This window comes from Phoca vitulina, unplaced genomic scaffold (genome assembly GCF_004348235.1).
Source record: "Phoca vitulina isolate PV1807 unplaced genomic scaffold, GSC_HSeal_1.0 scaffold7, whole genome shotgun sequence".
Classification (NCBI taxonomy): Eukaryota; Metazoa; Chordata; class Mammalia; order Carnivora; family Phocidae; genus Phoca; species Phoca vitulina.
The window spans coordinates 26,668,588-26,692,225 of NW_022589710.1; the positions used below are offsets into that span (position 1 = coordinate 26,668,588).

At 36.1% G+C, this 23,638-nt stretch overlaps 1 protein-coding gene across 4 annotated transcripts in view; it reads right to left on the bottom strand.

The window, feature by feature from the left end:
* Positions 1 to 23,638, bottom strand: part of FERMT2 (fermitin family member 2) — an 84,326-nt gene that overhangs the window by 26,377 nt on the left and 34,311 nt on the right. The gene's annotated exons all lie outside the window — the stretch shown is intronic.

Below are 23,638 nucleotides of genomic sequence, written 5' to 3' on the forward strand. Positions count from 1 at the left end.
ATATCCTAGCCACAGCAACTAGGCAAGAAAAACAAAAACATACCAATTGGAAAGGAAGAAGTGAAACTGTCACTGTTTGCAGATGACATGATACTATATATAGAAAACCTTAACTACTCCATCAAAAACCATTGAACTAATAAACTAGTAAAATTCAGTGAAGTAGCAAGGTAAAAAAAATCAATATACAAAAACCTGTTGTGTTCTTTTCAGGGCACGTGGGTGGCTAAGTCTGTTAAGCATCTGCCTTCGGCTCAGGTCATGATCCCCTTCCCCCACTCATGTTCTCTCTTGCTCTCTCTCTCTCAAATAAATAAATAAAATCTTTAAAAAAAAAAGGTTGTGTTTCTACACATAAACTATGAGAAAGAGAAATTGAGAAAACTGATCCCATTCACAACTACATCAAAAAAGTAAAATACCTAGGAATAAATTTTTGGGTTTTTTAGACTTTTTTTTTTTTTAAACGATTTTATTTATTTATGAGAGAGAGAGAGAGAAGAGGGTGCATGCGTGGGAGCATGAGGATGGGGAAGGGCAGAGGGGGAGGAAGAAGGACAAGCAGACTCTGTGATGAGCACAGAGCCCATTGCAGGGCTGGATCTCATGACCCCGAGATCATGACCTGAGCCAAAACCAAGAGTCAGATGTTCAACTGACTGAGCTACCTAGGCACCCTTCTAAGAATAAATTTAACCAAGGAAGTGAAAGACCTGTACAATGAAAACTATAAAGACTTGATGAAAAAAAAAAATAAAGACACAAATAAATGGAAAGATATTCTGTGTTTGCGGTTTGGAAGAATCAATATTAATAAAATAGCCATATTACCCAAAGCAATCTACAGATTTAATGCAATTCCTATCGAAATTCTAATAATTCTAATGATATTTTTCACAGAACTAGAACAAATAATTCTAAAATTTGTATGGAACCAAAGAAGACCCTGACCAGCAAAAACAATCCTGATAAGAATAAAGCCGAAGGTATACACTGCTTGATTTTAAACTATACTACAGGGCACCTGGATGGCTTAGTAGTTGGGTGTCTGCCTTTGGCTCAGGTCATGATCCTAGGGTCCTGGGATTGAGCCCCGCATCGGGCTCCCTGCTAGGCAGGAAGCCTGCTTCTTCCTCTCCCACTCCTCCTGCTTGTGTTCCCTCTCTCGCTGTCAATCTCTCTGTCAAATAAATAAATTAAAAAAAAAATCTTGGGGCACCTGGATGGCTCAGATGGTTAAACGTCTGCCTTCGGCTCAGGTCATGATCCCAGGGTCCTGGGATCGAGTCCCGCATCGGGCTCCCTGCTCCTTGGGAGCCTGCTTCTCCCTCTGCCTTTCTCTCTCTGTCTCTCATGAATAAATAAAATAAAATCTTTAAAAAAAAAAAATCTTAAAAAAAAATAAACTATACTACAAAGCTGTAGTAATCAAAACTGTACAGTATTCGCATAAAAATGGACATATAAATCAATGGAACAGAATAAAGAGCCTGAGAATATATACATACATATGTGGTCAATTAATTTATGACAAAGCTAAGCATATACAATGGGAAAAGGATGGTCTCCTCAGTAAATGATGCTGGGAAAACTGGACAGCTATATTCAAAAGAATGAAACTGGACCATATACAAAAATTCACTCAAAATGTCTTAAAGACTTGAATGTAAGACCTGAAACCATAAACTCCTAGAAGAAAACATGTGGTAAGCTCTTTGACATCAGTCTTAGCAATTTTTTTTTTTGATCTGACTCCAAAGACAAGGGAAACAAAATAAACAAATGAGACTGCATCAAACTAAAAAGCTTCTACATAGCAAAGGAAACCAACAAAATCAAAAGACAACCTACTGAATAGAAGATATTTGCAAATCGTATATCCAATGACAGATTAATACCCAAAATAAGTAAACAATTCATACACCCAGTAACAGGAAAGCAAACAATCCAATTAGAGGATCTGAATAGACATTTTTCCAAAGAAGACAGACAGCCAACAGGCACATGAAAAGATGCTCAACATCACTCATCACCAGGGAAATGCAAATCAAAACCACAATGAGATTATCACCTTACACCTGTCCGAATGGTTATTATAAAAAAAAAATATTAAGTGTTAGAATATGGAGAAAAGGGAAATCTTGTGCACTGTTTAGGAATGTAAACTGGTGCAGCCACTATGGAAAACAGTATGAAGGTCCCTCAAAAACTTAAAACTAGAACTAAGATTATGATCTAGCAGTTCCATTACTGGGCATCTATCCAAAGATAACAAAAAAACACTAATCCAAAAAGGTTTATGTTTATTGAAGCATTATTTATAATAGCCAAGTTAAGGAAGCAACCTAAGTGTCCACTGATAGATGAATGGATAAAGAAGATGTGGTGTGTGTACACGTACATACACACACGTACATACACACACACAGAGGAATATTACTCAACCACAAAAAAGAACGAAATCTTGCCATTTGCAGCAACATGGATGGACCTAGAGGATATTATGCTAAGTGAAATGAGTAAGAGAAAGACAAATACCACAATTTTATTTATATGTGGAATGTAAAAAACCAAACCAAAACCAAACCAAGATGCAGAGATACAGAGAACAAATTGGTGTTTGCTAGCAGAGAGGGGAGTTGTGAAGGGGCAGGTGCAATGGGTGGAGGGGGATCAAGAAGTACAAGTTCTGTGACGCCTGGGTGGCTCAGTCAGTTAAGCGTCTGCTTTTGGCTCAGGTCATGATCCCAGGGTCCTGGGATCGAGTCCCACATCGGGCGCCCTACTCGGCAGGGAGTCTGCTTCTCCCTCTGCCTGCTGCTCCTCCTACTTGTGCGCTCTCTCTGACAAATAAATAAAAACCTTAAAAAAAAAAAAAAGTACAAGTTCCCAGTTATAAAATAGATAAGCCATGGGGATGTGATATGCAGCATGGGGAATACAGTCAATAATACAGTATTAATTTTGTATGGTGACGGATGGTAAGCAGAATGAATATGATGGTCATTTTGCAATGTATATAAGTGTTGATTCACTATGCTGTACACTTGATACTATTACAATATTTATGTCAATTATGCCTCAATTTTTTAAAAAAGCTTTATATTATTGGGTAGCCTATATTCATTCTGTATGTTGTAAGTTACACATGATACATGAAGTAAATGTAAATACTTTCATATCATTACCAAATCTCCAAGTTTTAATTGATTCAACCTCTTCTACCTTGTAGAAATGACATGTTTCTGTGTTTATCTTATTCATATGAAGAATCTGGTAAGAGGCAAAAATGTTAAACGAAAGTAACAAAAAGAATTAACAATGACCCATATGAATAGTTATATAACACTATATTTAATATTACATACCATGTCCATGAATTGCAAGAATTGTTAAGAAGTCAGTTTTCCCTAAATTGAGCTAAAGATTCAATGGAATCCGAGTCAAAATCCAAACCTGCTCTTTTATACAAGATGGAAAGCTGACTGTAAAATATGTGTGGAAATGAAAACAAACAGAATAGTCCAAGCAATTTTTAAAAAGACTAAAGTTGGAGGGACTACTCGACATCATATAGCTACAGCAATCAAGACAGTGCAATTATGAGCTAAATGATAAGATGTATATATGAAGAGGACCCAGGAGCAGATCCATATATAGGTGGTCAATTATTTTGGACAAAGGTGCCATGGCAATTCAAGAGGAAAGGAAAATTTTACCAATAAATGATGCTCAATGAGAGTTTCATAGATTAAAAAAAAAACACATTAGCCCTTATCTAATATATAAAAATTAATTCTAAATGGATCATAGACCTAAAAGAAAATATAAGTAGACAAAGATTTCTTACATAGAACACATACACTCCACAAAAAATTATCCTTTATTAAAAAACAAAACTAGGGCGCCTGGGTGGCTCAGTCGTTAAGCGTCTGCCTTCGGCTCAGGTCATGATCCCAGGGTCCTGGGATCGAGTCCCACATCGGGCTCCCTGCTCTGCGGGAAGCCTGCTTCTCCCTCTCCCACTCCCCCTGCTTGCGTTCCTGCTCTCGCTATCTCTCTCTGTCAAATAAATAAATAAAATCTTTAAAAAAAAAAAAAAAAAAAAAACAAAAAAAAAACTAACAGGAGCACCTGGGTGGCTTAGTCGGTTAAGCATCAGGGAAATGCAAGTTAAAACTATGAGAAGTATTATATACCCATCAGAGTAGCCAACATTAACAAGACTGGTAACAGCCAGTGTTGGTGAGGATGTGGGGGCACTGGAACTCTCATACCCAGCCAGTGGGAATGGGAAATGAGACAATTTTTTCAAAAGTTTGGCAGTTTCTTATAAAGTTAAACATATACAACTTCACCATTCTACTTCTACTTATTTACTCAAGAAAATGAAAAGCACGTATGTAACAGCTGTACTCACTAAAGCCAAAACTAGAAACAACCCAAATTGATAAACAAAATGTGGTATTTTCATATCAGTGGAATACTACTCACAATGGAACACAACTCATCAGTAAAAAGAAACAATGGAGACATACAATAACATGAATGTATCTCAAAATCCTTACATTAAATGGAAGAAGCCAACTAAAAAGGCATATACACTATATGGTTCTGTTCATAAAATTCCAGAAAATGAAAATAAATCTGTGTGACAGAGCAAATAAATGGTTGTCTGACTAAAGTTTGAGGGCTAATGGAAATATTCTCTATCCTGTGGTATAGTTTCACAGATGTAAACATCTGTGAAAACTCATCAAACTGTATACTTTAAATGGGTACAGTTTATTGTACACCAATTATACCAAAATTAGGTTAATTTAAAAATAAAGAGTGTAAAGAGAAGGAGAGCCAAGAAAAACCAAAAATGAAAAATGCAGCAGAAAGGAGGACTAGGTCTGTATATCTGGCAGCACTACACTCAGTTTGTCAGTGTCGTAAGTAGAACAGACAACAAAATGCAAACCACTGCATAACTTGTAATGCTACAGATTGCCAAAAATTACTAGATCAGATGGGAGTTTTACATGCGGCAGTTTGTATCTTCAGGAGCTCACAATATCCACTAGATTCAATCCAGTGTTACAAATTCAGGAAGCTTTTTGTTTGTAGGGGACCTGAAACCAGGATGGAGCAGACTGCTGTAGAGCTGGTGAGACACAATTTGAGGCAGAAGCACACAGCCAACTAGCTGCATTCAGATCTCAGCTCCACTACTTATTGTGACATTGGACAAGCTTACTCAGCTTGCCAGTGTCTGAGTTTTCTCATCTGTAAAATGAGAATAATAGTACTTCAGAAGGTTGTTGTGAAAATTAAATGATTAATACGGGTAACATTCCCTGAACAAGGCCTGGCACATAACAAGTACTTCGTTAAGTACTGGGTATTAATGTTTTTCTCTAGTTAAAAAAATATGCAATTATGTTAGAAATTTGGAAATGACAAAAGTATAAATAACTGAGTCATTTAAAACCCATTCTTGAAAAATGGAATATGGCTACGTAAATAAGGGATTATGTTAATAGATATATAAAATTCTACTGTGTAAATGTAGCATAATTTAACCATTCTTCTAATACTGAGCCCATTATAAATAATGATTTTAAACATCTATCCGTATACGTATTTTTCCACATTTTATTTCTTCAAGAATTCACTGGAGTGGAATTACTAGATCAAAGGTTATAATAATTTTAAGGCAAAAGTGGAGCAAGTTGGGCACATGTGTTTTTTAAAGCTTTGCTTACTTGATTTTTTATTTCCTTGTTTTAATTTACATTTATTTACTAGTGATGTACATCTCAAGAGTTTTTAGCCATTTATATTTCCTTCACTGATTTTTCTATTAGGTTTCTTCATTTTTTTTCTATTAGGTTTCTTCAAATCAGAATTAATTTTCATGTAAATTGGATGGTAGCAATCACTGCAAACCACACGAGTTTCTTTTTTAAAAAAATCTATTTGAGGGGCGCCTGGGTGGCTCAGTCTGTTAAACATCTGCCTTCAGCTCAGGTCATGATCCTGGGGTCCTGGGATAAAGCCCTGCGTATGGCTCCCCACTCAGCGGGAAGTCTGCTTCTCCCCCTCCCTCTGCTGCTCATGGTCTCTCTCTCATTCTCTCTCTCTCGAATAAATAAAATCGTTTAAAAAAATCTATATGATGTACACCTCATCCCATGTTTAAAAAATAAGTCCAAAAAACCTTTTACTAACTATATGTTGTTTTTTTCTGTTTCTGTATTGGTTATCTGAATTTTACTATTATGAACACTCTGGTACAGGTCAGGTTTTTGTTTTGTCCTCTATTTTACAGGCTATTTTCTGGGGAATGTTTTTCTGAAACACAAAAACAGAATTACCAGAAAAACTGTCCTGAACAGACATGTTACCAGAGAAGAGGTGACATAACTGCTCTTTAATATTAATAAGTTTGAGGTAAGTACATTTTAAGTACTAAGCAGCAGAAATCATGTTAAAAATAAATGCTTGCTCCTTAAATTGTCACTTTCTTTTAAAAAAAAGCTTTCAGGCATGTCTGATTTATTTTTTAAAAAGATTTATTTATTTGAGAGAGAGAAAAAGTTAACACGAGCAGGGGTGGGGAGGGGCAGAGGAAGACAGGGAGAGAAGAATCCCAAGCAGACTCCGAGATGAATGCAGAACCCCATGCAGGGCTTGATCCCAGGACCCTGAGATCATGACCTGAGCTGAAATCAAGAGTAGGCCACTTGACCAACTGAGCCACCTAGGCATTCCTTGATTTGTTTTTAAAGTTCAAAATAGTGTAGCATATTCTTTAGCTAAAGTTACCTAATTAAAAATCAAAGATTCTCTTCATTCTTGTATATTCCAGGTAAAAAGAAGTTAACTTATCCTCAAATGTAATTTTTGAGGTTTAATGCATTAGCATTAATTGCTTTATGTAGATTCACAACTCAGAATATACTTCAAGTATATTTTTGAGTCATATTTAATAGAACTGAATCATTATTTCCTATTATTTACTTTTAAAATAAACAAAATTTAACATTCTGAGACCTAATCACTTATGAGTTACACTTTCAATTCTCAGTATACCTTCGGCTTTAAATGCCATCCTGCCATGTTGGGAGATAAGAAAGGCATTACATAATCCCAAGCTTCTGAATAATCACTACTTCAGTATCAAGTGTCAGGTAGGGTGGTGGTAGTAATCTATCTCTCCACCCACCATTCATCCCCTCAAAATAAATCATGCACTGGTATAGGGTGAAAAATCTAAAAAAGTATAAAAGGACATACAGTGAGTCACACCTAAGATACAGGACATGTTTCTACCACAGTTCACCATAGTCAGGTTTAGTGGGAGAGGGGAAAGCACACGTTTAATTTGCATTCCAAATGTTTCTGCCATGTGCCTTCTGCTTGAGAATCACTATTTCACATGATTCATCCTTTGAGATTTTTGTTCCTAGGTCATTTCCTGTCCAGCTCACAAACCAGCTATTAATGTTATTAGAAGAATGAATATTTTTAAGTGTAACTAGCTTTTGGGTCAGTCATAAGCATATAAAAAAGTTCTTAACCGTATGTGTCCATGAGAATTGCTTGTGAAGTTAAAAATACTACTAAAAATATATGCTTCAGTCATACCCTCATATACTCTTAGTGACTCAGGGCTTCCAGCAGCTTGTTTTATAAAAGCTCTAGTGATGGCCGTTAACTAGACTTACAGTGGTGATCATTTCATAATGTATACAAATACTAAATCATTATTTTACATACCTGAAATGAATATAATGTTATATGTCAATTATATCCCAAAAAAAAAAAAAAAAAGCTCCATAGGTAATTTTGATTCCAACTTCTTGACAGCTAGTAGCTTAAGTAAAGGGGAAGGGCGGCGGGGGGTAGAGAATAACATTTCTCAAATGATAGGCAGTTCTACATTGGAACAGGGTAGCCACTGACTATACATGAAGTCTACAAATAAGTTTTCATTTCATTATAACAAAAAAGTAAACCTCCACCTCCACATAATATACTAATTATTTCATTCATACAGGAATTTAGGACTGATTTACTTACCATGCCTTGTATCAAGAAAGAATTAAACTGGTGAATTTAGAAATCTGAATGTAAAAGTGGGCCTGGTGAAGAGCATAAGTAATTAAACAAAGTTTATACTTAACTAAAATACACCTGGAGGACTATTTTAAAATGGGTATACCAAATTACAGTGCTGTCTTTCATTCATGCTAAATTTTATACTTCAATAATAAATATAAACTAGCATTTATGAGTCACTCTACAAAGTAATGATCTAGGACCTCTTTATAACACAAAGATATAATATATAGCAATGAAATGTAATGTTCAAAATCAGTATGTTAACAAGTAGAAGACAAACCTGGTGGAAGATGGACTACATAAATGCTATATGTATGTACCAGAAACTATGCGGTGAGGAAGTGGGGAACTGAGGAGCACAGAAGGGTTTTCAGGTAAGATAATCAGATTTTAATTTAAAATAAATTTTGGGGGCGCCTGGGGGGCTCAGTCGGTAAGCATCTGCCTTGGGCTCAGGTCATCATCCCGGGCTCCTGGAATGGAGTCCCGCATCAGGCTCCCTGCTCAGCGGGAAGCCTGCTTCTCCCTCTCCCTCTGCCCCTGCTTGTGTTCCCTCTCTCGCTGTCTCTCTCTCTGTCAAATAAATAAATAATATCTTTTAAAATTAATTAATTTTGTTTCGAGAATTTGTTAAACATGTATACCGAACTTGTGCATTTATTTTCAATCCTCTCCAAAATCATACTGAAGAAATAAGTAAAACATGTACTTTTAAGGACAAAAAGAATAGAAGAAAACATCACATTAAAAAAAGTCAGAAAAATTTTGGGAGACAGAAGCCAGATTGGGAGAGTAACAGATGACTAAAAAAAGGAAAAAAAATAAAATCAAGGTGTTTGCAAAAGGAAATACCAATGGGAAACACACTGACTCATAGTGCCAAACATCAAGCATGACCAACCACTGAAAACAGACAAAAAAAAAAAAAAAATCCTGTCCCATACTGAATTAAACCTACCCCTTAAATACATGCCCTTTAGGATCCCTTAGAGGAGAATCTAAACAGCCCTAGGGAACAATCTTTTAGATACAGACATTTGATAAAGCTTGCTCAATGTCTGAATACCCCAGAGAGGGGTAACAAGCTAAACCTCATTCAATGTAGGACTTCCTATTGGTATTTGTAATGCACTATTATTAAATGTATGAATGGTATGAATGGACAATGATTGACAGACATTTGAGAAAGGACTCTGTGGTAGGTCTACAGTTCTGGAGGTAACTCCTTAAAATTTCTGTCCCTGATTATACAATTATACACTAATCTAGGGACTGTTGTGAAGAGGCTTTGCAAATGGAATTAAGGCTACTAATCATCTGATTTAAGAGAGATTACCCTGGATTCTCTCCATGGGTCCAATGTAATCATATCAGGCCTGCCAAATAGAAGAGGAAGGCAGGAGAGGTAAGCACAGGAAAGATGAGACTGAAGGAGAGGTCAGACAGATGTGAAGAGTAGGAAGGATTGGCGTTGCTACTGCTGTTTTTGAAGATAGAGGAAAGAAGCACATGTCAAGGAATTTGGGAGGCCTCCAGAAGCTGAGAATGACCTTTGGTAGACAATCTAGGAGAAACCCTGGTCCTATAGCCACATGGAACCAAATTCTACCATGAATTCTTTCTCATAGCCTTCAGGAGGAACACAGCCTTGCTGACACCTTACTTTCAGCTTTATAAGACTAACTAGAACACCCATCTGAGCCACACTGTGCCCAGACTTTTAAAGTACATGAACAGTGAGATAACAAATTTGTGTTGTTTTAAGCTGCTAAATTTATGGTAAAATTTGCTACAGCAGCAATGGAATGCATGCACAGAGTTTCTAACATGAAAAACACCAAATGAAAAGGAAAAGAAAAACAACTTAGGGAACCAGAGATACTGCAAGAAACAGACGAACAAAACCAAACCTTCTTAAATACAATTCTCAGAAAGATGATGACATCTGTGACAGATGAATAGGATGTTATAGAGAATAACTAGAGATTAACAAAGAGATCTTTGGAGATACAGCGAAAACAGTTCTAAGGAGTCCCTGGCTCAGCTGGCAGAGCATGTGACTCTTGATCTCAGGGTTTTAAGTTCGAGCCCCACACTGAGTGTGAAGATTACTTAGAAAAGATTACTTAGAAAAATTTAAAAAGAAATTCTTTAAAAAAAAAAAAACAGTTCTAAGAGGGAAATAGATAGTATTATTTAGGCCTACGTCAAGGAACAAAAAAGGTCAAATGAACAATCTAATCTTACACATAAAGGAACTAGAAAAAGAACAAAGCCCAAGGTAAGTAGAAGAAAGTAAGATTAGAGCAGAAATAAATGACATAGAGACTAAAAAAAAAAAAACAGAACAAAAATCAATGAAATGAAGAGGTGGGTCTATGAAAAGATAAACAAAATTGATAATCCCTTAGACTCATCAAGAAAAAAAGAGAAAGGACCCAAATAAATAAAATCAGAAATGAAAGAGAAGTAAAAACTGACCCCACAGAAATACAAAGGATTATTAAGAAAATACTACTATGAAAAATTATATGCCAACAAATTGAACAGCCTAGAAAAAACAGATAAATTTCCAGAAAAATACTATCTTCTAAAACTGAATCAAAGGGGCGCCTGGGTGGCTCAGTCGTTAAGCGTCTGCCTTCGGCTCAGGTCATGATCCCAGGGTCCTGGGATCGAGCCCCGCATCGGGCTCCCTGCTCAGTGGGAGGCCTGCTTCTTCCTCTCCCACTCTCCCTGCTTGTGTTCCCTCTCTCTCTGTCAAAATAAATAAATAAAATCTTTAAAAAAAAATAAAAATAAAAATAAAACTGAGTCATGAAGAAATAGAAAATCCAAACAGACTACTCATAAGTAAATTGAATAGGTAATCAAAAACCTACCAAAGTCCAGGACCAGATGGATTCACAAGTAAATTCTACCAAACATTTAAAGAACAGTTAATACCTATTCTCCTCAAAGTATTTCAAAAAATAGAAGAGGAAGGGAAAATTCCAAACATATATCATGAGACCAGAATTACCCAGATACCAAAACCAGAAAAAGACACCACAAAAAAAAGAAAACTACAGGCCAATATCCCTGATGAACGGATGCAAAATCCTCAACAAAATATTAGCAAACCACTTTCAACAATACATTAAAAATATCATTCACCACAATCAAGTGGGATTTGTTCTGGGGATGCAAGGATGGTTCAACACTCACAAATCCATCAACACGATACACCACATCAACAAAATGAAGGATAAAAATTATATAATCACCTCAACTGATGCAGAAAAAGCATCTGACAAAATTCAACATCCATTCCTGATAAAATTCTCAAAAAAGTGGGTTTAGGGAGAACATACACCTCAACATAATAAAGGCCACCTATGAAAAACTCATAACTAACAGTATACTCAGTGGTAAAAAAAAAACAGAGCTTTGCCTCTAAGATCAGGAACAAGATACCACTTTTATTCAACATAATACTGGAAGTACTAGAAACAGCAATCACAAATAAGAGGCGTCCATATTGGTACAGAAGTTGTTAAACTGTCACTATTTGCAGATGACATGATACTATACATAGAAAATCCTAATGACTTCGCCAAATAACTAACAGAAGCAGTAAAACTGCAGGATACAAAATACCCAGAAATCAGTAGCATTTCTATATACTAGTAACAAAGTAGCAGAAAGAGAAACAATGGACAGTTGTTAAGAAAACAACTCCGCTTATAATTGCACCAAAAAGAATAAAATACCTAGGAATAAACTTAAAGAGGTAAAAGACCTGTACTATAAAACAGATGAAAGAAACTAAAGACACAAACAAATGGAAAGGTATTCCATGTTCATGGATTAGAAGAATATTGCTAAAATGTCCATACCACCCAAAGCAATCTACAGATTCAATGCAATCTCTATCAAAATACCAACATCAGGGGCGCCTGGGTGGCTCAGTCATTAAGCGTCTGCCTTCGGCTCAGGTCATGATCCCGGGGTCCCAGGATCGAGTCCCACATCGGGCTCCCTGCTTGGCAGGAAGCCTGCTTCTCCCTCTCCCACTCCCCCTGCTTGTGTTCCTGCTCTCGCTGTCTCTCTCTCTCTCAAATAAATAAAAAAAATCTTTAAAAAAAAAAAAAAAAAAAAAAAATACCAACATCATTTTCACAAAAATAGGACAAATAATACTAAAATTTGTATGTAACCACAAAAGACCCTGAATAGCCAAAGCAATCTAGAAAGAAAAACAAAGCTGAAGGTATCACAATTCCCGATTTCAAGATATACTACAAAGCTATAATAATCAAAACATAAAAATAGCATTAAAATGGCATAAAAGGGGTGCCTGGTCGGCTCAGTGGGGTAAGTGTCTGCCTACGGCTCAGGCCATGATCCCAGGATCCTGGGATCAAGCCCTGCGTCAGGCTCCCTGCTCAGCGGGGAATCTGCTTCTCCCTCTCCCTCCGCCTCCTCCCCCTGCTTGTGCTCTCTCTCTCTCTCTCTCTGCCAAATCAATTAAAATAAATAAAAAATAAATCTTCAAATTAAAAAAAAAGGCATAAAAATAGAGGCACTGGCATAAAAATAGATGCACTGATCAATGGAACAGAATAGAGCCCAGAAATAAACCCATGCTTATATGGTCAATTAATCTGTGACAAAGGAAGCAAAAAAAATAAAAATATATGGAAAAGACAGTCTCTTCAATAAATGGTGCCGGGAAAACTGGACAGCTACATGTAAAAAATGAAACTGGATTACTTTCTAACACCGTATATAAAAACAAACTCAAAATGGATTAAAGACCTAAACATGAAACCTGAAACCATAAAAATCTAGAAGAGAACACAGGCATTCTCTGACAGTGACCATAGCAACATTTTTCTAGGTATGTCTTCTGAGGCAAGAGAGACAAAAGCAAAAATAAACTGAGACGACACTAAAATAAAAAGCTATTGCACAGCAAAGGAAACCATCAACAAAACAAAAAGGCATACTGAATGGGAGAAGATATTTGCAAATGATTTATCCAATAAAGAGTTAAAATCCAAAATATATAAAGAACTTCTACAACTCGACACCAAAAACAATCCAATTAAAAAATGGGTAGAGAACCTGCATAGACATTTTCCCAAAGACCTACAGATAGCCAAAAGACACATGGAAAGACGCTCAATACCACTAATCTTCAGGAAAATGAAAATCAAAATCACAATGAGATATCACCTAACACCTGGTCAGAAAGATTAAAATGAAAAAGACAAGTAACAAGTGTTAGTAAGGCTGTGGAGAACAAGGAACCCTCATGTACTTTTGGTGGGAATGTAAATTGGTAAACCCACTGTAGAAATCAGTATGGAGTTTCCTCAAAAAGTAAAAAATAGAACTACCATATGATCCAATAATTCCACTACTGGATCATTCACCACAATTTACTAGGTATTTGCCCAAAGAAAATGAAAACACTAATCCAAAAAGATACATGCACCACTGTTTATTTGCAGCATTATTTACAATAGCTAAGATATGGAAACAACTTGTTTCCAGTGATAGATGAATGGACAGGGAAGATGTGGAGTGCATATATATATGTGGATGTGCACGTGCACACACACACACTCAGGAATATTATGCAGGCATAAAAAGGATGAAATCCTCCATTTGCAACAACATGGATGAACCTAGAAGGTACTGTGCTAAGTGAAATGAGACTGAGAAATACTATATGATTTCACTCATGTGCAATCTAAAAAAAAAAAAAAAAATGAATAAACAAAAAGAATCAGATCTATAAATACAGAGAACTAACTGATGATTGGGGGGGTTGGGCAAAATGGGTGAAGAGGAATGGGAGATACAGGCTTCAGTTATGGGATGAATGATAAGTCACGTGAATAAAAGGCACAGCACAGAAATACAGTCAATGATATTGAAATAGCATGTATGGTAGCTACTCTTGTGGTAATCACAGCATAATGTATAAACTTGTTTGATCTCTAAGTTGTATGCCTGATACTAATATAACATTGGGGCTTGATCCCAGGACCCCAGGATCATGACCTGAGCCAAAGGCAGACTGAGCCACCCAGGTGCTCCCCCCGGCCCCTTTCTGAAGGTTTCATTTATTTATTTATTTGAGAGAGTGAGAAAGAGAGAGAGAGGAAGGTCCTTTTTCTTCAAATTCTTTTTTTCTTTTTGGTTGAGGTTCTACTTTATATGAAGTCCACAAATCTTAAATGTATTCATGAATACTTGGGTAACAAACATCCAGATAAAAATACAAAACAACTGAAATTTAATTTTGCTAGCCACAATAAAAAATCCAATGGAAGACATTAAGTCAGGTAAAAGGATCAATCCAACAACAATGTCTGACTAATTACTAGTTACAGAAAGAATAGAGAAAACAAAAGGGAAGAATTAGGGCATATTACCATGAAATTTCAACATGGCAGGGAAAAGAAAAGATCCTAAAACTAATTTCCAGAGGAAAAAAGCAGCCTACAAAAGGATGAAAACAAAAATTAAGAACACTATCAGGACTATTAATAGCAATGCTGGAATGGAAGCAAAAACATAACAATGACTTCCCAATTTTGAGGAAAAATGATTTTCACCTCAAAAATTTATATCCCATTCACCTTTTTCTTACTATGCTGATGGAGGATCTAGTCCACCAAAGTAAGTGAGCAAATCAATACTGAGAAAATGCAAGGATCAATATGAGAGAGGAGAAGACATTTTGCTTGGACAGTGGTGAAGAGAAGTCCTGGAGCTACGACTATACAGCTTAGCCTAGAAAGCATCCACTTCAGACTGGAGCAGGAGGATGGAGGCTTCAGACTGTGTCTAGGAAGAAAAAAAAGGGGGCAGGGAGGAGATTACTATAGAGAATATAGAATGCAGAAGAATCAGCAATGGATATAGGTTGAAAATTAAGTAAATGATAAACAAGCAGGCATATGAGATAAAGTATACACTTTGGTTCACCAAATAAAAAGATTTAGCTTGTTGAAATAATGTAAACAATAATTAGTCAAATATTATAATAGTTATAAGAAAAGGGAAAAGAAACATCTGGGTAAAAAGCAGTGAAAAGATACCTAAAACTAATAAATCAAGAAATAACAATACATTACATTATTTAGAATTATGGAAATAAAAGAAACAACACAAGAGTAAAAAGTGGCACTACTGTGATTAGGAGCTGGGGAGAAAGAGGGCAGAAAAGTGGTTTTATGTTTTAAGCCCCCTTTTTTTTCAAGTTTTAAATTCCAGTTACTTAACATAAAGTGTCATACTAGTTTCAGGTATAGAATTTAGTGATTCATCACTTATATACAACACCCAGTGCTCGTCACAACAAGTGACCTCCATAATGCCCATCACCTATTTAACCTACTCCTCTGCCCTATGTCATAAGCCCCCCCCTTTTAAAGATTTATTAGAGAGAGCGCGCGCACACAAGAAGTGGGGGGAGAGGGGCAGAGGGAGAAGGAGAGAGAGAATCTCAAGCAGACTCCGCACTGAACTCGGAGCCAGACGCGGGGCTTGATCCCACAACCCCAAGATCATGACCTGAGCCGAAATCAAGAGCCGGGCATTCAACTGACTGAACCACTCAGGCACCCCTGCCCCCACCTTTTTAAAAGATTTTATTTATTTGAGGGGCGCCAGGGTGGCTCAGTTGGTTAAGCATCTGCCTTCAGTTCAGGTCATGATCCAAGTCCTGGGATTGAACCCCACATCGGGAGGGAGAAGCAGGGAGCCTGCTTCTCCCTCTCCCTCTGCTGCTCCCCCTGCTTGTGCTCTCTCTGTTAAGTAAATAAATAAAATCTTTAAAAAAAAAAAAAAAGATTTTATTTATTTGAGAGAGAGCATGCATAAGCGGGGGTGGGGGAAGGGGGGAGGGACAAGCAGACTCCCCACTGAGCATGGACCCCCCCCCCAAACGGGGGGGCTTGATCCCAGAACGCTGAGATCATGACCTGAGCCAAAAAAGATGCTCAACCTACTAAGCTACCCAGGTGCCCTTGTCATAAGCCCTTTTAACTTTAACTCTGTATCTGCTGCTCTGATTAAAAAAGAAATTCAAAATCTTTCTGCTTACCGTGTAAAGTATGTATTGGAAGGAACAAGAATGAATAGAGGAGGCTGCTGAACAGTCTAGGGGAGAGATGGTAGCAGTGTGGTCTATTAGAGCAGTAGGGATGGTAGAGACAGAAAGATGTGAAAAGATTCAAGATCTATCCAGGAGGCAAAATGAACACTTCTAGGTGAATGAGATGAGTAGGTGAGAAAGACAGTGGTGCTAAGGATGAATGACACCCAAGTTTCGGTATGTTTATCTGGGATGGTGGTGCTTTTTACTACTATGGAGACTTCTGAGGGACAGAGTGTGGAGAAGTACAGAGATTTCAGAAGGAATAGCATGAGTTCAGTTTTGAACATACTTAATTTGAAATTTCCATGGATTATTAAACATAATGAGCAAATGATGGCTTTCTAGAAAGGTATAATGCTGGAAGAAAATGAAAGAATGGAGGGTCTCAACTAAGAATGGAGTAACAGGAACTTGATTTACCCTCCTGCTTTATTTAAACAATAAAAAGGAAAAAGAAGCGCTTTTCAGACATTAGACAAGAAGCACAGGAAATAGGAGAAAAAAAAAAAACCAAAAAACAGGATGAGTCCTTGCAGTACACCAGCTTGCTCCTTAGCAGTAGTTCAGGGCAGGGAGGGGGCACACAGAGCCAGGTCTTACTGAATTGAGGGAGTTGAGATGGAATTCAGGGAGGCCAAGATGCATATAATTTGTGAGTCAGAATACTAGAGAGAGGGGAAAACCATGGAGAGAGCACTGGAGAGCTGTGGTTATCCAATGAACTCTGTCTGAATTCTGATCTGTGTATTTATATGGGGGGAAAGGCCTCCTGATACACAGGGTATTGGAAAGAATCCTCAAAAGGAAATAAGCTAATGGTGGCTCTGCACCTACCCTAACAAAGCTCAAAAGCAAGTATCAAAAGGACCCAACTGATTCCAAGTAATTTAACTATTGACCGGGGGGGGGGGAGGAGGGGAAGACAACACTAATTAAAAGGGATATAAAAAGAAATCTAGCCACCAAAAATATAAAATTAATAAAGCCTGGCATTTGATCAAAGATTTCCAGATTGGGGCGCCTGGGTGGCTCAGTCGTTAAGCGTCTGCCTTCGGCTCAGGTCATGATCCCAGGGTCCTGGGATCGAGCCCCGCATCGGGCTCCCTGCTCAGCCGGGAGACTCCTTCTCCCTCTCCCGCTCCCCCTGCTTGTGTTCCCTCTCTAGCTGTCTCTCTCTCTCTCTGTCAAATAAATAAATAAAATCTTAAAAAAAAAAAAAAAAAAGATTTCCAGATATAAAAGAGTCAGGAAAATACAACCCGTTAGCAGCATTAAAGGGAAAAAATAAAGTAACAGAAGCAGAAATAATTATCTAGGATGATAGAATCAGTAATCAAAGATATTAAAATAGCTACTAGAAACATATTCTATATATTTAATAGAATAGAGGAAAGCATAAACATAATGAGAAAAATGAAAGATTTATAGATTTTTTAAAGGCCCAAATCAAACTTTTGGTAATGAAAAATACATCTGAAATGAAAACTACACTGGATGTGACTGACAGCAAATTAATAGGATATCAATGAATGTTAAGACAAAAATGGACACTATCCAGAATGAAACACAGAATGAAGACTGAAAAAAAGGAATAGAGCAAACAATAATAATCAGTCTAACATACATGAAACTAGAGTCCCACAAAGGATGGGAATTGTAGGAAGGTACACAAAAATTATTTGAAGAACTGATAAACTATTCAAGTTTGGGGCACCCCGGGTGGCTCAGTCAGTTAAGCATCCTACTCTTGATCTCAGCTCAGGTCCTGATCTCAGGGTCGTAAGTTCAAGCACCATGTCAGGCTCCACACTGGATATGGAACCTACTAAAACAAAACAAAACAAAACATTAAACTATCCAAGTTTGATGAAAACCATAAACCCACAGATCTAAGAAATGCAATGAACCTAGAAGAGAATAAACCTAAAGAAAACTATTCCAGGATTATCAGAATTAAATTGCTAAAAAAATAGAGTAAGGATAAATTCCTGAAAGACTAACAGAGAAGACACACAGAAGAATAAATAAATGAATAATAAAAGACTTCTCTGAAATTACATGAACCAGAAGACAACAGAAAGACATGTGAAAATTACTGGAGGGGGGAAAAATCTAGGATTCTTTACCAAGCTGCAATATCTTGTAAAAATGAAGGCAAAAATCGAGACTTCTGTAGACAAACAAAAGGTGAAAAACATCACCAGCAGACCTGAACTATTAAAAGGTTATATGAAGTTTTTCAAACAGAAGAAAAACGATACCAAATCAAAAGTATTCTCACAAAGACCACTGAAAAATGGTAAATGTGTGGGCAATTAAAAAGACCATTTTCCTGGGGCGCCTGGGTGGCTCAGTCAGTTGAGCATCTGACTCTTGGTTTTGGCTCAGGTTATGATCTCAGGGTCATGAGACTGAGCCCATCAGGCTCTGAGCCCAGCACAGAGTCAACTTGAGATTCTTTCCCTCTCCCTCTGCCTCTCCCCTGCTCCTTTTTTTTTTTTTTTTTTAAAGATTTTATTTATTTATTTGTGAGAGAGAGAGAGAGCATGAGAGAGGGAGGGTCAGAGGGAGAAGCAGACTCCCTGCTGAGCAGGGAGCCCGATGTGGGACTCGATCCCGGGACTCCAGGATCATGACCTGAGCCGAAGGCAGTCGCTCAACCAACTGAGCCACCCAGGCGCCCTCTCCCCCTGCTTCTACACGCACATTTTCTCTCTCTCTCAAATAAAATCTTAAAAAAAAAAAAAAAACCACAACATTTTCCTTACTTTCTACTACTTTTGAAAGACAATGATTGTTTCATAGGAAAATAACATATTGTGACTTTGAGTATGTGAAAGTAAAATATATGATAGTAGCAAAAAGGACAGGGAAGGGGAAACAGAACTTACTATTGTAAGATTATTATACTATGTGCATGTAGCGCTATACTATTTGATCATTTGCTATGATTGTTAGTCATATATTATAAACTCTAGAGCAAATATTAAAAGGTAAGAAAAAAAAGCAGTCAAATCTACTTAAGTCATGGGTAGAAATAAATATAACTTAAACAAACCCCACCCCATCAAAAACAAAACAAAAAAACAAAAAAAACTGAACATGTAGAAATTTAAAAATAAAATACCATAAACAAACAAATACAGAGATGGTAGACTTAAACCCAACCACAGTGATAATTATATTAAATATAAATGGTCTAAACAGTTTATAAAAGGGCAGGGATTGTCAGAATAAATAAAAAAGCAAGTTCTAGCTGTACGTTTACAAGAAATCTAATTTAAAGACATAAATTAAAAGAAACAGGATAAAAAAGACATTAATACCAACCAAAAGATAGCTGTAGCACTTTTTAAATACAGACATGGTATATTTCAAAGCTAATATTATCAGAAATACAGAAGGTCATTTCATAATGTTAACAGAGGAAATTCATCAAGAGGACATAATAATTTTTAATGTGTGCACATACTAATAATACTTCAATAAAACTGACAGAAGTGAAAGGATCAAGAACAAACCCACGATTATAGCTCAAGATTTCAAGGTCCCTTTTTTTTCCAACCAACTTTACCTGTCATTTATAAAGCACCCCCACCCAGTAATAATACAATATACATTCTTTCCACATGCACACAGAAAGTTTTCTGTTTTGGGATAAGCCTCACTTGATCATGACGTGTTAATATTTTTTATATATTACTGGAACCAATTTAAAATTTTGTTAACAATTTTTGTGTCTACGAATAAAAATCATAAAAGAGATCATCATTGTCTTTCTTCATCAAAATTAAAATTTCTGTTCTTCAAAAATACTTAAAAAATTAAAAAGTAAACCACAGTGAAGAAGTATTTGCAAAACATAAATCCAATAAATTTTCTATATCCAGAATATCTAAAAAGTGCTTACAATTCAGTAAGATGACAAACAACCTAATTTTTTTCTTTTAAAGAGGGGAGGCAAAGGATTTAAACAGATACTTTACCAAAAAAAGACATATGGGTAATCATATGAAAAGATCCTCAACATCACTAGTCTTTAGGGTAATACAAATTGAAGCCACAAGCAGCTATTACCCCACATCCCCCACATCCACTAGAATAGCTAAAACTAGAAAATGCTGCTAGAAGTTTTAAGTGATTCTTCATTTCTTGTTCATCTTTATAGAAAAAGTAATCATTATTATTACTCCTAAAACAAAACTTTTACATTAGAATCTTTCTGTACAACTTAGGCTACCAAAATGAAAATTAAATTTAAAAAAATGTTTTAAACATAGCTGAGTTTGAGTTAATCAGAGTTCTGCTCCACTACTACTGTGTGCTTCTCTATCCCTACCAAATAGAGATACTTTATAAGAATAGAAGGGAAAAAGTATGAATGAATTAGTGTATGTCTAATACCATTAGGCATATACTAATGTCTAAGACTCAGATTGCATACCTACTGATGATATGAAATGGTAGCAAGCTCTAAACAGAATATATTTTTTTATAGTGCCTCTACGTAATTGTCAGTTAAACTTTGGGAGAATTTTCATTTCCTCTTAATAAGGCTCTACATTTGTAGAGCCTATATGTCAGACACATTACATCAAAGAACTTAAAGTGCTTGTGCTTAGCCCACAGTGGTTCTTTTAAAAAAGAAATCAAAGTGTAACTAAAAACCTAACTTCATCATTACATAAAAGCATTTTTTTAAGAGTTAATTTTTAAAAGAAAACCAACATAATTTTTAGTAAATAAAAAACTTGAAAGCCAATCTGCCAAAACTCACATAAGAAATAGACAATCTGAATAGACCTGTATCTATTAAAGAAATTGAATCAATAATTAATAACCTTCCACAACAGAAAGCACTAGGGCCAGACCAAACACTATTTTTCTGGTTGTACTGAGATACTGACATATATCACTGTGTACATTTAAGGTATACAGCAGAATAACTTGACTTATGTACACTGTGAAATGATCACCACAGTAAGTTAACATCCACCACCTCATATAGGCACACACACACACACACAATCTTTGTGATTGGAACTCTTAACTTTCAAATATACCATACCAGCATTAACTGTAGTCTTCATGTCATACATTACATCCCCAGTACTTAATTATCTCATAACTGAAATGTGTACCTTTGACCACTCTCATCCAATTCCCCCCACTCCCCAACTCCTGCCTCTGGTAACCACAAATATGATCTTTCTATGAATTTGCTTTTTTGTTTTTGTTTTGGGTTCCACGTATAAGCGAGATTATACAGTATTTGTCTTTCTCTGACTTTATTTCACTTAGCATAATGCCTTCAAGGTTCATCAGTGTTGTCACAAATGGAGGATTTCCTTCTTTTTTATGGCTGAATAATATCTGTTTGTGTATCACAACTTTTTTATCCATTCATCTGTCAATGAATACTTACGTTGTTTCCTTGTCTTGGCCACTGCAAATAATGCTGCTATGAACATGGGAGTGCAGACATCTCTTCATGATAGTAGTTTCATTTCCTTAAGTTATATTCCAGAAGTAGAACTGCTGGGTTGTATGGTAGTTCTATTTTTAATTTTCTGAGGAATTTCCATACTGTTTCCATTGTGGCTGGGTTCCCTTTTCTCCATATCCTTGCCAGTATTTATCTGTCTTTTTGACAACGGCCATTGTAACAGTTATGAGGTGACACTGCATTGTGGTTTTGGTTTGTATTTCTCTAATGATTAGTGATATTGAACACTTTTTCATGTATCTGTTGAATCTTTGTATATCTTCTTTGGGAATATGTCTATTTAGGTCTTTTACCCATTTTTAATTGGATTGTTTCTTTTTTTTGCTATTGAGTTGTATGAGGTCTTTCGATAATTTAGATATTAGCTCCTTCTCAGTTATATGATTTGTAAATATTTTTTCCTATTCAGTAGGTTTTCATTTTGTTGACCGTTCCTTTTGCTGTGCAGAAATTTTTTGGTTTGATATAATCCTACTTTTTTATTTTTGCTTCTGCTTTACGTGTTATATCCAAAAATCACTGCCAGGACCCATGTTAAGGAGCTTTTTTCCTATCTACCAAACATTTAAGGAAGAAATTATATTAATCCTCTACAATCTCTTTTGGAAGATAAAAGTGGAGGGAATACTTCCTAATTCATTCTATGAGGCCAGCATTACTCTAATACCAAAATCAAAGGTATTATAAGAAAACTACAGAGCAATATCTATGCAAAAATCTTCAACAAAATACTAGCAAATAGATTCCAACAATGCATAAAAAGAATTACACACCATGACCAGTGGGATTTATGCCAACTATACAAGGGTGGTTCACCATCCAAAAATCAACATAACCAATCTCATCAAAAGTCTAAACAAAAAAGGCTAAAGAAAACTCACATGATCATATCAAAAGATACAAATTTAAAAAAGCATGACAAAATCCAATACTTGTTCATGATTAAAAACTCAGTAAGCTAGCATTCTCATCTTGATAAAGAATACCTACAAAAACCCTTTAGCAAAGGACATACTTAATGATGATAAACTTGAAGCTTTCCCACTAAGATCAAGAACAACGCAAGGATGTTCTCTCTTACAACTGCCTTTCAACATCTTACTCGAAGTACTAGCTAATGCAGTAAGACAAGAAAAGCAAATAAAAGGTACATAGACTGGGAAGGAAGAAGACTGTCTTTATTCACAGATATGATCATCATTCCTATAGAAAATCCAAAAGAATCAACAAAAACTCCTCAAATAATTATAGAAAGGTTGCAGGATACATGGTAAATTTACAAAAGTAAATCGCTTTCCAATATACCAGCAATGAACAGTGGAATTTTAAATAGAAAACACAATACTACTTCCATTAACACACAAAAAAGAAATACTTATATATAAATCTACAAAATATGTGCAAGATCTAAATGAGGAAAACTATAAAACTGTTATGAAAGAAATCAAAATATAAATAAATGGAGAGATGTTCCATGTTCATGGACATGAATATTCAATACTGTTAAGATGTCAGTTCTTCTCAATTTGATCTACAGATTTGATGTAATCAAAATCCCAGCAAGGTATTTTATGGATACCAACAAACCAATTCTAAGGTTTATATGGAAAGGTAAAAAATCAGTGGTTGCCAGGGGTTAGGGGAGAGGGAAGGATGAACAGGCAGAGCACAGAAGATTTTTAGGTCAGTGAAACTGCTCTGTATGATACTATCATGATGGATACATGTCATTATGCGTTTGTCCAAATCCACAGACTGTACAACACCAAGAGTGATTCCTAATGTAAGCCATGAACTCTAGGTCATAATGATGTGTTAGTGTAGGTTTATTAACTATACCACTCTGGTGTGGGATGTTGATA